Consider the following 14916-nt stretch of genomic DNA (forward strand, 5'->3'; position numbering starts at 1 on the left):
AACCCCGCAAAGACGCAAGTTCATTCAATGAAACGTGAACATTCATCTTCTGTCACATTTGCTGTTATGAAGTCTTTCTGTCGCAGTCAGTGATTTTTGTCATAATGGTAACCAAGAAATGAATCTTTTAGGCACATCAAGTCTTTATTGTGAAGTAAAATATATATTGGGTATTCTGACACTACTTGTGTAACATACCCTATGTGGCATTCCTTTGTGCTGTACAAAATCGAAATCGTATTCTACAGTCCACAGTGTTTCAAAACCCTGCCTTGTGTGGACCTCTTTTTTCCCAGGTCCACACTTCGTATGTAATGCTTTTATGGATCAAGTGTGTGGGGTCCTGCTATTGTTGTGTCACTATGCCCTTTTCTAAAGTATTTCCTTGTGGGGTCCAAATTGAACAGTTAATTATTTTTTGGGGTCCATTGTTTCAATCTGTCAAAGACTAACAAGGTTCTGTCCGTACCCTCCCACACAAAATAACCTAGTTTCAAAAGCACTAAATTAACTAAAATTTCCGTTGCCATTTGATTTTTAAAACGATTGTTGTCTTCCTATAGCATCAGTTTGGTAACAAAGAAGTTTGCATGAACAGAAAAAAACCATGTCTGACTGATGATGACGAGCATGTGATTAGAATGTGTGCCGTGTACTTTCAGAACGTAATTTTGCCATCAAGACATTTTGACATCTTGTAACCATGGCTTCAAGAAAATTGCATTTTACTATCTCTTATGAATCGTCTTCTTTCCCAGCCAGAGTAGATAATGGAGGCCATTTTCAATTTCCTCTCGCACCTGCTGAATATGTGTACAAAAAAACCCATATTGACCTTACGTTGGTAAACTGTACACGTCTCATGCCATCATCTGGATTTGAACTTGAAGCTTTAGAACAGGCTGATTGATACAACGTTCAATATGAAGCAATGTCCTCGCTGTCGTACCCAATCTTTAAAAACCTCCTATAAAACCTCTACACACAGTTTCTGTTTATTTAAGTGTTCTCAAACGTGTCATTGGGTGAGTAATGGTCGAAGCTCGAGCTGCACGGAGTGAAGAATCATAAGTAGTTTTGTTAGATTTACCGAAAATACTTCACTCTGCTATATAAAGTTCACCACTGTATTGAACTTGCACTAGAACTACAATCTCGAGTTATGTATAGCAGCTGTTATAATGTTTATAAATGCCACAAAAGACATAATTAGTAAGATGTAGGTCTAAGGTGCGACACTATCAAAGAAAGGTGAACAAATTATCACATGATAGGCTTATCCTGTGCAAGTGTGACGTAATTCCACTGTTAGCCACACCCATTTCTCACAAACTCGGCTTCAACGGGGACCAGACGATCGTATGAATTGCATGTAGTTTTTGTATGAGGATTCATGCAAAAAAAAAGTTTAAAACAATTGATGGATTACACATGACGTAATTGACCACCATCTTTGATGGAACGTACACCATCATTGGCTGAGAGTCAGTTGTGCTGAGCGCGTATACACGCGTGCATTTTCCATTGTTTATCATCAAATAATTGCGGTCGATGACGCTATGTTGGACTTAGTTTTTACGTAGGTTCTCCAAATACTCGACGTATTCTAATTATAAATTTCTGCCACAAGAGTTTTTTTTTTTTTTTTGGGGGGGGCGGTTAAATCAAGCACAGACGAGTTCCAGCTCGGAAGCCGTAAGAAGCGAAAGTGGGCATGTTTCAAATGCGCTTGTGTGTGCTGCAATGCATTACAAGCACGTACACGCTTTCTGATGAGGTCACTATTTATTGTTCACCTATACGCGCAAGTCACGTACACTTTACACTACACGTTTCTACAGCACACGAGATACAAAACTCAATGTTGGACGTATTGTGCGCACCGCATACTTCATTTATTATGGCGGAACCTCAGCTTGCGTGCTGCTGAAGTGTGGCTTGTGATAGAAGGGTCTATGGTAATGGTGTTATTTTTCATATACTGTGTCATCAGTTGTACTTTCCGGTTACAACACAACGATCAAGCAGTCTTTGATTAAATACCAAATAGCTTTTGGTTGATAAAATCGTAATTTAAAACTAATGCATAAATTCATGCAGGATAAAACGTACAGTACACGTTGTGTAGCGATGGTTCGTTTTTCATTCAGTTTTGTTGAAGATAGAAGATAGACAAGTGAAGATTGTCAAGCGATGAATTATTAAATAAGACGTGTAAACCTCACCGCGACAACGCATGGTCGAATCCAAGCAACCAGTAATGAATATTTAATCGTTATTATAGGTAAAAGCATGAGTAGGATTTGAAACTTTGCATGGTGGAGATAAGATATAGAAGAGTTTGCGGTAACACCATGTAATAACAATCTCTAAATGAGTTGGGGTGGTTCTGAAAAGAACCGTTGGAGTTAACGGTTCTTTTCAGAACCATCCCAACTCATTTAGAGATTGTTATTACATGGTGTTACCGCAAACTCTTCTATATAAAAGCATGAGGTATAACTGCGTGAATTTCGAATTTCGTTTATGTTGTTTATTTGATGGGAGTGTGTTTTTCGAAGTGTTAACGTCACCCTTGTCCAAATCGTCCACTGCATTTATATCTCTTTTGTCACAAATCGCACCCGCTCAGTCTTATGATCACTGTTGAGTTTGAATTTCACGACCAGCGGACATAGTGTTCTTTTAGTAACCTAATGCTCGTTTTAAACAAATTAAGCCACTATACTGTAATCGGGTGTCATCAGTTTTACTAGATCAAAACCTGCCAAAAAGGGTCTGTTAATTGAACTAATTTTTTGGTTTTAATGAACAAATTTAACAGAGAGGGTACAGAGAGGGTACACGCATAGCCAGTAATTATTGAACGCTATTGACTTTAGAACGCTAGGTGGCAGCAGACTTACCTGGTAAGTTTCCATTTTTTATGTTGTTATGAGTACGCGCACTATAACCAAGAATAATGGATTGACCTAATAAGTCACCTAGAATCCCCAAAATCCCTCATTGAAATCAAACTTTTTTTTTCCAACAAATGAAACGTCGATTTCTCTTTTGCACTGCTTAGTATTTGAACGATACCATATCTGGTTTGCGCTTTTTTGACAAGTTTTGTTCTGACCCCAAAACTGGCAGCTAGAGTCATCATATTGCCCGCCTCCACTTGCATTTCCTCGTCACGGCATGATACACTTTTGAGCACCGCTTGGGATAACCCATTGAAAACACCTTGGTCAGGGCTTGAGGATGTGTTCGTCTACCTCGTTTAAAATTGATGACAGTTGGGCCTTCCCTTATTGGCAAACTCTATAATCTGTGATCTAGTCGTATAAACTGTGATCTAGTCGTCTTCCTTCCGGTTTCCTTTCCCCCTTTTTCGTGATCATCAAACCTTACGTAGTTTGAATATCCAACCAAGTAGAAACACTATAAATACGTAATATTTGGGTCAGCATACAATTGATCAACCATCTTTTATGCAAAACTCAATGAATAAAGTTCAGATCAATTACAGGCTTCAAAGGGACCAAGTATAGTCAAAGAAAAAAACACTTGTGGGATGCTCGGTGCTATTAACCCATCTCCTGCCCTAATACCAACAAGGGAAGTTTAGCTTCAAGGGTCTCCTGTGTTAAGGCATAATAGATTGTCTTGCTATCAGCGAGGAAGGGGTTCGGTACATGTTTAGTCCGGCAGGGGAGGCCCACGGCCACTATAACTGATATGCACCCGCCACCTTCGATGATTGCACTCACTAAGGATTCCTTAAGGGGCCTCGGGAATAGTTTTTATTTGCCGCATAAGTGGCACGCTGTGGCTAGTGGTAGAATCCTCTATGGGGTTCTCAATGTAATGTAACTTTACCATACAGTATAATTAAAACTTGATACATTCTCTGGAGATGTTTTGCACATGAGCCCATGAGGTTTTTGGACGGGTAGCCATTTAGCGGTTCTGCAGTGATCAACACAGCCGCATTTTGCACTTTCAAGGTATCAATGTCTCAACATTAAGGCATGTTTAAAGACTCAGCCTAGTACTGCTTGTAGGTGATGGCATTATGTCTTTGATGATACCAAGCAGCATGGAGTTTGGCACGCAGATTATGTCAAGTGATTATTAATTGGCTTTAACACCCTGTGATTTAAATTTTGATATTTTTGTTGGTTATCTACAATTATATGTGACAAAACCTATGGTTTTAATTTTAACACCCAATTGTTTGCAGTGTATTGCAAATGTGTCCTCAATCATTACATATAGGCCGAGGTAGTGTAACAAGCAATGTAAGCAAATTTGAACATTTTGAAAAGTTTTTGTTACCCTACATAATGATATTTTTTTTCTTAAAAATTCAAACAAGCGATAACCCAATACCAAAATAGTTTTCTCATCACAAATTCTGACTTTGTACTGAATTATTTCCTCGCATAATCATCAAAGGCCCCATAACCCCCAAATGGACCCCACAATCGTCTGCCTCTCACTTTTATTTCTCTAATTGACACAGCAATTTCTTTTCATTTTAAAGGGAAAAAACTTGATTAAAAACATCAATGTGAAACAAATATGATCGGTAATATTTCGCAAAAGAACCAACCACACACACACACAAAGCATAATGTGTTCTATGATCCCATCAGACTGATTTTATACTTAATAATACAGGCACTATAACTGAATGAAAATATGACTTACTTGAGTATAAAAACCGAACATCAAAACATTAACACCACCGACGATTGTTGCCTGCAGCTTATAACGGATTGCAGGAATTACATATAACCTTGCCTTGCTACTTAAGACCATACTTACAACTCAAACCACTTGAAGCATTAAGTTGTTCAACCCTGGGGAGATTGTCAACTCTTTTATTTCAAGTGACCGAGACGGACCAGCAATATTGTTGACACAACAGGATGCTTCATTCCTTGAAAGTGAGACCCGTGTTTCGTCTAATGGACTTTGTCGAGTGGATGTTTCGTACTCCACAGGTTAACCTGATCAGGTGACCCTCCTTGTTGTCACAAATCGTCTGGACGACCACTTGACCTCGGCTCGGTGAAACAATCTTTATCGAGCTATCTAATAGTGTTAAGAATAAGATAATAATAAAAAACAAAGGAACCAACAGAATGAATTAAAATGTTTGTATTTAAAAATGGCGTGTGGATACCCACTTGACCTTAAGCCTCGGTGATTACCTTTTGCGAGTCAGATAACTCGGATATATTTTATGCGCCTTAAACTTGGTTCAATATTAAATCATGATTCTAAGTAGTCATCAACAAATACATTACTATTTTAGCCTTACATACACTCTAAAAACTCCCGGGACAGAATTTATTTCAGGTTCCTGTGGGCCTGACACATACCAGGTCAGGTTGACTCGGAAAGTGTTTAAAATAACTCGGATTCTGCGTCATACAACCCTTTAGTGGTATGACAATGATTCCGGGTCAACCTGACCCAGAAATGGGTAAGGCCCAATCCGGGTCAATTCTGACCGGACGTTTTGAGAGATGTATATACCATTTGGTGGTGTGTGATTTAGAAATCACATTTGGAAAGCGGTGTCATGGGTTCGAATCCAACTCGAGTCCCCAGGTAGTTATCAATTCTTGTGTTTTATATCCAAACCACTGGGGCTACAGTGCTTACATCAATTAACTCACGTTTTATTTGTGGAAACTCACGTTTTATTTGTGGAATTATGAATTTGACGCACTGTCACAAAAAGCAATGCACATTTTTCGAGAGGGTTACACTAGTCGATTTGGCTTCAACCACATTATGTCTGATCCATATTTTTCGCACTATTGGTGAATTCAGATGTTCAAATTATGTTGGTTAATATGGTCAGATATCATCTGCCAGCGGCTGTACCAAATGTATTCGTTATTATATGGCTGATTATTTTTTCCCACATGTAAAACTAACTGGAGTCGAAATCGTAGAATGAGATGAATAGCCTGAAATATTTCCAACTTGTTGTTTCATCAGTCGGAAGCGAAGTATTTGGTAATGGTTTGTTTACCAGGTAGTCATCCCTTTAATATCGCTTTAGGCAACAATGTACCTTCGTTTGTTTCACGTCATGTACGGGGGAGACGGTGGTGGGGGGGGGGGGGGGGGGCGAGGGGATCATGAGAAGGGGAGGGGTCAAGTCTTCATTGGTTACACCTTTCCTTCATCCATGGTTACACCACTGATTCATTCACATCCAGCAAACGTCTAGAAGTCTTTCATTAATTCAGTGACCTGCTCACCTCGGCCTTCTTGCCCCAATCTTGGTGCTAACTCTCGGTAGTCCACCGTAGAGCTCCAGGCTTGTGACATGCCTCTCCCAATGAAATCTGTTTTACACAACGAAGAAATCATGAGGTGTCCTTAATCATACGCGCACGTCATTGCCAGAAATATATGGATCAAACAATAATATCAGAACCAGATTAGTGTATGTTGTGATGCTCGGTCAAGTCCATGCATTCCGAACTGCTTTATTGACGTGGCCTCTGCGTCCAATGCTGACCTAACTACTCGGTGGCCCTTATTACGAGGGCAGTGAAGCAAGGGCAGTGAAGCAAGGGTAGTGAAGCAAGAGCAGTGAAGCAAGGGTAGGGGCAAGAACACGACCTACAAGGAGGGAGTGATGCTGCTGACCGTGAGCTTCTCAACGGCATTATTAGTATGTGCTTCCTGCAAATATTAACATGCATCGGTTGTGTTGTATGACTAAATGGCACATTTTCTTCAATTAGCCCTTTTATGCCACTATAGGAGTACACCGTTTGTTATTCATACAATGCACAAATCTCAGCGAGGAACTAATGTGTTCACCATAGCATGACGTAAACATGCTACCGGATCTGTGTTTCATGACTGAAACCTTGAAGTTGCCACAAATGTCAATTTTTTATCTCCTATGACACCAATAGTAAGCACTAGTTCGTTTAAAACGTTTAAAGGTAGTTCTCTGTGATTTTTTGACCTTTGTAATGTCGTGATTTATCGACCTTTGTAATAGGCCTTATCGTGATTTCTTGAACTTTGTTATATCGTGATTTATTAACCTTTGTAAAAGGCATATAGTGATTTCTTGACCTTTGTATAAATATCTGGATTTCTTCACCTTTGAGAGTTCTTGACCTTTGTGATTTCTGACCATATCTTGCCCTTTGTAATTTCTAGACCTTCATATTATGCAGCCGAATTATAATTTCCCATGAAAACGTGCTCTCTAAATGTAAAAGAATGAAAAACACCACTCTTTACATTTCGAGTTGTCCCTCTTACGGCTCTTCAAAAAGAGTGGCGGTTATTTCACTCTTTAAATTGGGTTCCATTCCAGGACAGAGTGAAAAAACACTCAAAAAGATGCAAACTTCAATCTAAAATAGTGGAAGACCACTCGAAAAAGAGTTGTTCCTCATGATCATAATATGGCTCTTCAAAGAGTCCTTTTTCACTCATTTGCGTAAAGAGTGGTAAATCCTCTTGCAAATCAAGCAACTTTGGCTAATTAATCGTTGCTTGCTGCGACGACAACACTGTGAGTGCCGAAGCAATTGATTCGAACACGGCCTAACCAAGCAAATAATGTAAGAGGAAATGTATACAAAAAATGTGGTCAACAACTTCGACATAACGAGATTAGTATCATTTCGGTATCCATTTCGAACGAGGGGTAAATGTCCAAAATTGTTTTCGCTACAAGACAGCGTTTTTATGCTTTCTTTGTATCTGGCATTACGTTTAATTGTTTTAAATCTCAAACTTCTGCTTGTATCTTTCGCAGATCTGTGACCCACTCTGTGAAAATGAGTCACATGTCGCCCAATGCAATATTAAGTTATGGACAGTTCTATACTTGCAGGATTTAAACCCCCAAATGTAGTTCTTTTTAGACTCATTGGCTCACTTAATTGACAGTACACAATAAACACAATGCTCGAAAACGTGCTCCAAGGAAGGTCGAAATGCAATAAATGAGAACTCCGCTGACGTTCTCAACAGTGATGCTCGATTTCACACACTCCAAGTGTAAATAGTAATTTTGAATGAAATATTATCACGTGTATAGAATAGCCTTATTTAAAGCCATTATACACTTTCGGTGAACAGTATTGTCCAAGTCCCACACTTCGCGTATCACAACTTATATATAAAATAACAAACCTGTGAAAATTTAGGCTCAATCGGTCATCGGAGTCGGGAGAAAATAACGGGAAAACCCACTCTTGTTTCCGCACGTTTCGTTCGCCGTGTCATGGCATGTGTTTAAAATAAATCCGCAATTCTCGCTATCGAGAACTGATATTGTTTTAATGTTTTCTCAAAAAGTAAAGCATTTCATGGAATAATATTTCAAGAGCAGTCTTTCACTATTACCTTCTGTAACCCTGTAAATTATTTTTAAATCTGTGAACTTTTTTTTTCTGTACCGAAAGTGTATAATGGCTTTAAATGTAATTCTAGTTGGTAATAATATAGTCAATTGATTCACAGTCCATATCCGGGAGACCTAAACGACTGATGCAGCGAAAGCCATTACTCATTACTTGCAGTTTAAAGTCCTCTCGGCTCCCATGATCTATCAAATGCCATATAGCCCCCTATACACTCTATACATGTAAAAAACCACACGGATCTTGAGGCTAAGCTACATTTTCCCGGCAGACCTTTTCCAATGAAATATTCATAGACTATTATCCGAAAGGCCCATTTTCTTTGACAACTGGAGAATTGGGAATGAATTTGCTCGATCTAAAACCAAACGATGCAGTCATTTTGAAGAGAAAATATAGTAAATGTCATGCATTACTCTGTGATTGAAAACGAACGGGTCGGAAAATCAATTTTCTTTTGGCAAGTCAAGTAGGTAAACAAACTTTTTGTTTTTTGCGTGCATATTTTTTCCCATTTAATAATTACACTAGCAACAAATACATTATTCAGTTCCCGTGGCAAAACGTTCTTAATACATGAATTCATTTTACACTAAGAAACGTCAGGCCATTCACATTTTGTTTAGTTGATTTTATACCATTAAGTCATTTTGGTTGGTAACAGCATTTTGCATACAGCGAATTCTACTTTCTCGAGTGTTTAAAAGATACCGTCTTTGCTCTCATTGACATACTGCAATTTATAAAGCAATAAGGAAACATATATCCAACACGTCAACTGTATCCTCTGGCTGCAGTGGTAACCAACATCAATGAATAGTCTTCGACAACCCTAGAGACGGCCTTAGCATATCTACCTGCTCGGCCGAAGACCTTGATTTGCTCCCATTTTTGACGGCGGCTTCCATGAATAGATTCTGCCTTCACTTTTAAATTACCTTTTTCTTTTACCTATATCTTTATAGACACTCACTAAGCTCATGTTCAGCCGCGATACAAATTAGAATAGAGAGTAAATACAAACACTCATTTTATACACTCGTCCCAAGGCCTTTTTGTTCATTTAATCTAATGAATAGTTGAAACAGAAAAACACATTAATTTGGAAAAACTAACACTCACTCACCAATAGGAGCACCAACAGAAAAAGAAGAACAGAGATCAATAAACAAATATATGGAAATAATAAAATAAGAATTTGCCTTTTCCTTCATTCGCAGGTTTGACCATCCTTGCTCTCTGGTAACACACACCGGTACGTTGGCTAAGAATCTGTATAATAGTTGAATGATTTATTCGTGGGGGAGTTCTGGTGAATGTTTAACAATATTTGTTAATAAAACACGAACAAAACACTATACTTTATCGATAGTGTCACACTTTGAGAGAGCTTTCATTTACGCAAGTGAAACTGTACAACATGGACACATTTTCAAAGACCATTTTCAAAGACCAGTTAACAAAGTATTGCAGTTTATATTGGTGAATATGGCTCGACAAAGGTTATTTAATAAAAATCTAATTAGTGCTAATTTGTTCCGTTTTGCAGGAAAGGTCACTTTATATTTTTTAACACGATGTATGCGTACTTTAATAAGAAAATCTGTCCTTCCTGCAATCATTGCATTCTCTATTGGTAACCTCTTCTGCACACCACGCGATCATTTTGTTTACACTTAAGAAGATGAATTCAAGTCTGTTGTTATAAAGCACATCGAGATTTTGTTTTCATTATGTTTTTGATTTATTTGTGTTGATGTCCTGTATTAATATGGGATTTGTGGCATTACATCGCGAGGATCACTTTAACGGTAACATCTACTTCCTGGGTAGATTATGTTCTTTTGAATACTCGTAATGCTAGATTATACTAAACGTGGTAGTAGTATATAGGGCAAAACTATTCCTCAAAAGAACATCAGCTAACCAGCAAGGAGATATACAAGCCATTTAAAAAAAAAAAATTATTACTTTTTCTTTCGTTTATTTGACAATCGACAATTATAAATCACTTTATCCACATCAATAAAGAAGCATATTAAATACTGCTATTACATAGCAAATACAATTATTAAATATATTAGCGTGACATTTTCACGAAAAAGGGACTTAATTAAATACAAAACAAAAACAGAACAATTATTGTTATAATATTATTATAACAATTGTTTTTTTTATGTGCAATGCTGAGCAGAGCATGCGACAACTGTCTGAACTACTCGCGATACCAAATTCAGCGAACTTCAGGTAATTTCCCGTTAAAGTTAATAACGTCAAGTAAACATTACTACGACAACATGATTTAGTCGGGAGGAAACAGTTCGTTTGCTTTCCAGGACAGTTCTCTCTGCTTTCCACAATATTAGTTTTCCCCGTGTAGTATTTTCAACAAAAAGTTTGTTGACCGCAAAAGAAGTTCGTTTGGTGCTCTAAGTGAATGTCTATGTCTGTCAAAGGCGCCCGTTTATTTACGGTGGAACCCATAAAAGCAACATCTCAATGCTCACGCCCCTTCTGGAAAAACCATCCCTATAAGATCTTGATCCCAGATTAACTTATTCATAGAAAAAAATACCCCAAAACAGTTAACGTTTTGTTCAAGATTTTGGATAAATTTGAGGAAATGCGATTATTTTTCCCTTTACATTTTAAAACTCCTGGGTCAGAATTGATCCAAAATCCGGGTCAACCTGACCCAGAGTGGGGTCTAAACACCTTTGAATCTGGAATCCGTGTCGATATTGACCCTAGCGTTTAAAGAGTGCACGGTGTCTGTGCTCAAAAGGTCATGCAATGACAAGACAAATGGTGCGCATAGTTTCGTCATTTGTAAATTTTCATCACATCTCATTGAACCAAATAAATTACTGTCAGAAGAATATTATTTACCAATTCTGTATGGCTTTCGGGACAACATGTTATATAAATGTCACTTGTAATCATTATTACTGCGCTCAGATCGCCATGTCGCAACGAATCTCGTGTTTTCGTGCTTTGTCCTTTTCCCAACCATCTCGAACCCCTCATAAGTTATTTACAGTAGTAGAAAAACCAGTTCGCTTGACCATTTTTGTGAGAATGCTGTAATAAAATTGAGAGAAAATGACATTATTTATGCAAACCTGACGACTGAGGTACGCTCAGAGCGCCATGCAAAGCCACAAGGCACAGAAAGTAAATGTAGCTTGATTTGTGACACTCACACTCTTCTCGTTGTCACGGCAGCAGCACGCTCCCTCTCTCGCTGTTTTTTCACCCAATTTTCCTTCCTCTTGAGAACTCTCTGTTTTCGCAGAATATTAAGACGAACAGAACAAATTGGCAACAAGAAGAGAGTATAGTGTCGTGGAAGCGCTCCCATTCGTACTGGGGCACATGACTCTTGTTTCAATCGCGGCTTGTTCTTACACACCCGTCTCTGAGACACACAGTCCCGCCTTGAAGTGGTGGTTTGTATACGGGGAGAGCAGGCGAGCATGAGTCTCCACAATTCGCGACAATTCAATCAATTTGTGGAAAATCCCTTCGGCTTCAACCTCGGACATTCAAACTGAAGAGTTGTCTCTGTTTTTGTTTTTCCTTTCTTTTGTCGAGCAGAACACGGACCATTAAAGACTTGATCTGTTTGGTTGGCGAGGGAGCATCTGTTGTTCAGGTGAGTTTCTGTCTCCATTTATATCGTTTGATGTCCCTGCTGTAAATGTTTTACTTGGAATGTGCAAACGCAGTCTTTGAAGGAGGGAATTACAATGATTTACTGCTGTTTTCTTTTCTTATTTTGAGCGAAACAAACTTCGCGTATACGTAATTTTATAAGAATTAAAAAAGTAAAACACATTTGAACATTTTTCACAGCTGGTATTGTGCTTGAACGCATTCATAATGTGTTTAAAGCCATTATACACTTTCGGTAAACAGTATTGTCCAAGTCCCACACTTCGTGTATCACAACTTATATATAAAATAACAAACCTGTAAAAATTTAGGCTCAATCGGTCATCGGAATCGGGAGAAAACAACGGGAAAACTCACTCTTGTTTCCGCACGTTTCGCCGTGTCATGACATGTGTTTAAAATAAATCCGTAATTCTCGATATCGAGAATTGATATTGTTTTAATGTTTTCTCAAAAAGTAAAGCATTTCATGGAATAATATTTCAAGAGAAGTCTTTCACTATTACCTTCTGTAACCCTGTAAATTATTTTTTTAATCTGCGAATTATTATTTTTTCTGTACCGAAAGTGTATAATGGCTTTAAATAATTACAAAATTTCTAGTGTATTGATTATGAGTTGGGTATATTATCAGTCAAAAGCACATTCAATCAGTATTTGTTTTTTTAAATACTTTTTTCTTCTGGTCGCATAATGTATTGTGTCATGAAATTTCGTCATAACGTTGCATTGTGTACCAACCGTGGTTTGTTCCTAATGAGACAGGTATTTTTGCACGCTTTGTTTTGCGTTTCCCCACAATGTAGGCGTTTAACATTTTGCACCGTCAACTGGTCTGTTTTTTTATTGTCCCCAAAGTATCTCTGTTTTAAAGCCCTTTTTGAATTGTAAAGTGCATTGAGTGATCTGTATAATCCATAATGTTAAGTAACACTATACTTCAGTTCGAGTGTCAAACGTGACCTAGAAACAATACTAAGCTAGAGTTAAGTGTTCCCCTCTCTGTCTCTCTTTAGTTCGAGAGAGCGTCTAATTTTACGACAGCGAAGTTTTCACGTAATTTTGAAGGGCATTGTAAATTACGATTGATGATTATTGTATGATTTCTAATTTATGGTTTAATGATTTAGGGACAGCAATATACTTGGCTCATGCAAGCATGCGCTAGACAATAATTTGACAGCTCGGTTGTAACATTGCACACAGTAAGAGATACAGGTTCTGTACTGGATTTCCCAGGTTTAAACTATGTTGTGCACTCGTCATTAGCGACTTTCCGCTGAAACTCCGTAGGGAGACAGTCCAACGTTATTAGAGTAAACTCATTTTCAAACTGATCACGTCATCGTACGCAAGACGTCCTTTGAATTCACGGCTTATGGCAAGGATGCGCCGTTTCAGAACCTCAGCTTTTCTCTAATGATCTGATACTCATTGCATCGAGGATCTAGATTTGCCAATTTCGATGTCATTCAAAAAGCTCATACACTGTGATTTACACCCCATCTATCAGGCGTATGTCGGGGTAACCCAACGGCGCATCCATCCCCAGTGCGCTGAGCGGTGCCGTGCTATCGACAAGCATTATTACCCCGATTAAGTCAATCCGTTCCTTGCCCGCTCCCAGTCGATCCTTTCACTAATTTGCAATTCACCCCACGAGCTATCTGTGGTAGGTTTTATTTTTTGATTGAGCATCGACGTGATGCGGAGCGAATTGGGTTTTCCTGACCAATTTCCCGCAAGATCGCCCAGGGTTTCGCAGAGTCCTATACCTCTGAAGTCAAGACCGTTTGACAATGTTCTTGGGTCAACATTTCCTTCCTATCTTATGTTGGCACTGCCACTGTATACGGTGTCGGGGACTCGTGCTCAATTTGTACCGAACACACAAAATGTGGACCATTTCGTTCTTATTAAAGTTCCGTACGAGTCGTGCTTGGAGCTTTTTCTCTCAACTTGGCTGATTGATCGCTAGAAAAAATTGTGTCAATTTATTAAAAGGTTGAAGAGTATGGATTCTTGATGTATTCACTAATCGAGAGAGGGTTTGAATAGTGTACTTGTCCTGTATTGTACCGTACTCTTGTCACTATTTTATAAGAAACACACATTTTTATAGCTGACGTCACTATCGATAAAGCCCCTTATCACAATAGTAACGTCTTTTCTTCGAGTGTATTGCGTGAACACAATTTTTTTTTTCAATAACACCTCAATAATGTATGTGTATGGAGTGTGTTTTTCCCGTCACAGCCTTATATTTCATTGATCATAATTCCATGTAGGCCGTCCTGCTTGGATTAATTCCGTCCCTGATGAGCAACGTCGCATCCACGGTAATCGATATTGTCTAATGTTTCTCACGAGCTAGTGTCGGATTCGCAGTTCCACTAGACTTGACTCAAGTCCCAACCCCGCGTGCCATAGCTACACTTTGGCGGCTTGTTCGCTAATAGTGGTTCTTCTATTTCGAGTGGTGTCCTCGGTCAATGATATCACGGCTGAGGTTTCTCCAGGTCTTCCTGTCCCCCATGCACGTGGACACTTCCCAAGCTGTCACAAATCCAGTGTCCTTTTTCAGCAGATCGACATAGGTCAGATGGCCTCGACCTCTTTGGGCTCGGCCTTGTTTAGGCTCCCAGAGCACAAGCTTGCTGGCTGGAAGCTCAGGGTAGCGATAGCAGTGCCCTGCAAACCTCAGTCTTCTAGCGCAGATTTTGGCGCTAAGCTTGGAGAACCCGAGATAGAGGTCTGTGTTTGATTTATGTGAACGCGATGTGCTTAGGGACCTCTCACAAGAGGACGGGACTTGAATCAAGTCTATGGTTCT

General features: G+C 38.9%; 1 protein-coding gene across 5 annotated transcripts in view; it reads left to right on the forward strand.

Moving 5' to 3' along the window:
• The window catches only part of LOC139936139 (gamma-aminobutyric acid type B receptor subunit 2-like), a 268807-nt gene that overhangs the window by 26269 nt on the left and 227622 nt on the right, over positions 1–14916 (forward strand). For all 5 annotated transcript variants that reach the window (XM_071930878.1, XM_071930879.1, XM_071930875.1 and 2 more), the window contains exon 3: positions 12006–12063. The gene's annotated coding sequence lies outside the window, so the exon portion shown is untranslated. The remainder of the gene's footprint in view (positions 1–12005; positions 12064–14916) is intronic.

Source organism: Asterias amurensis, chromosome 4 (assembly GCF_032118995.1).
Source record: "Asterias amurensis chromosome 4, ASM3211899v1".
Classification (NCBI taxonomy): domain Eukaryota; kingdom Metazoa; phylum Echinodermata; class Asteroidea; order Forcipulatida; family Asteriidae; genus Asterias; species Asterias amurensis.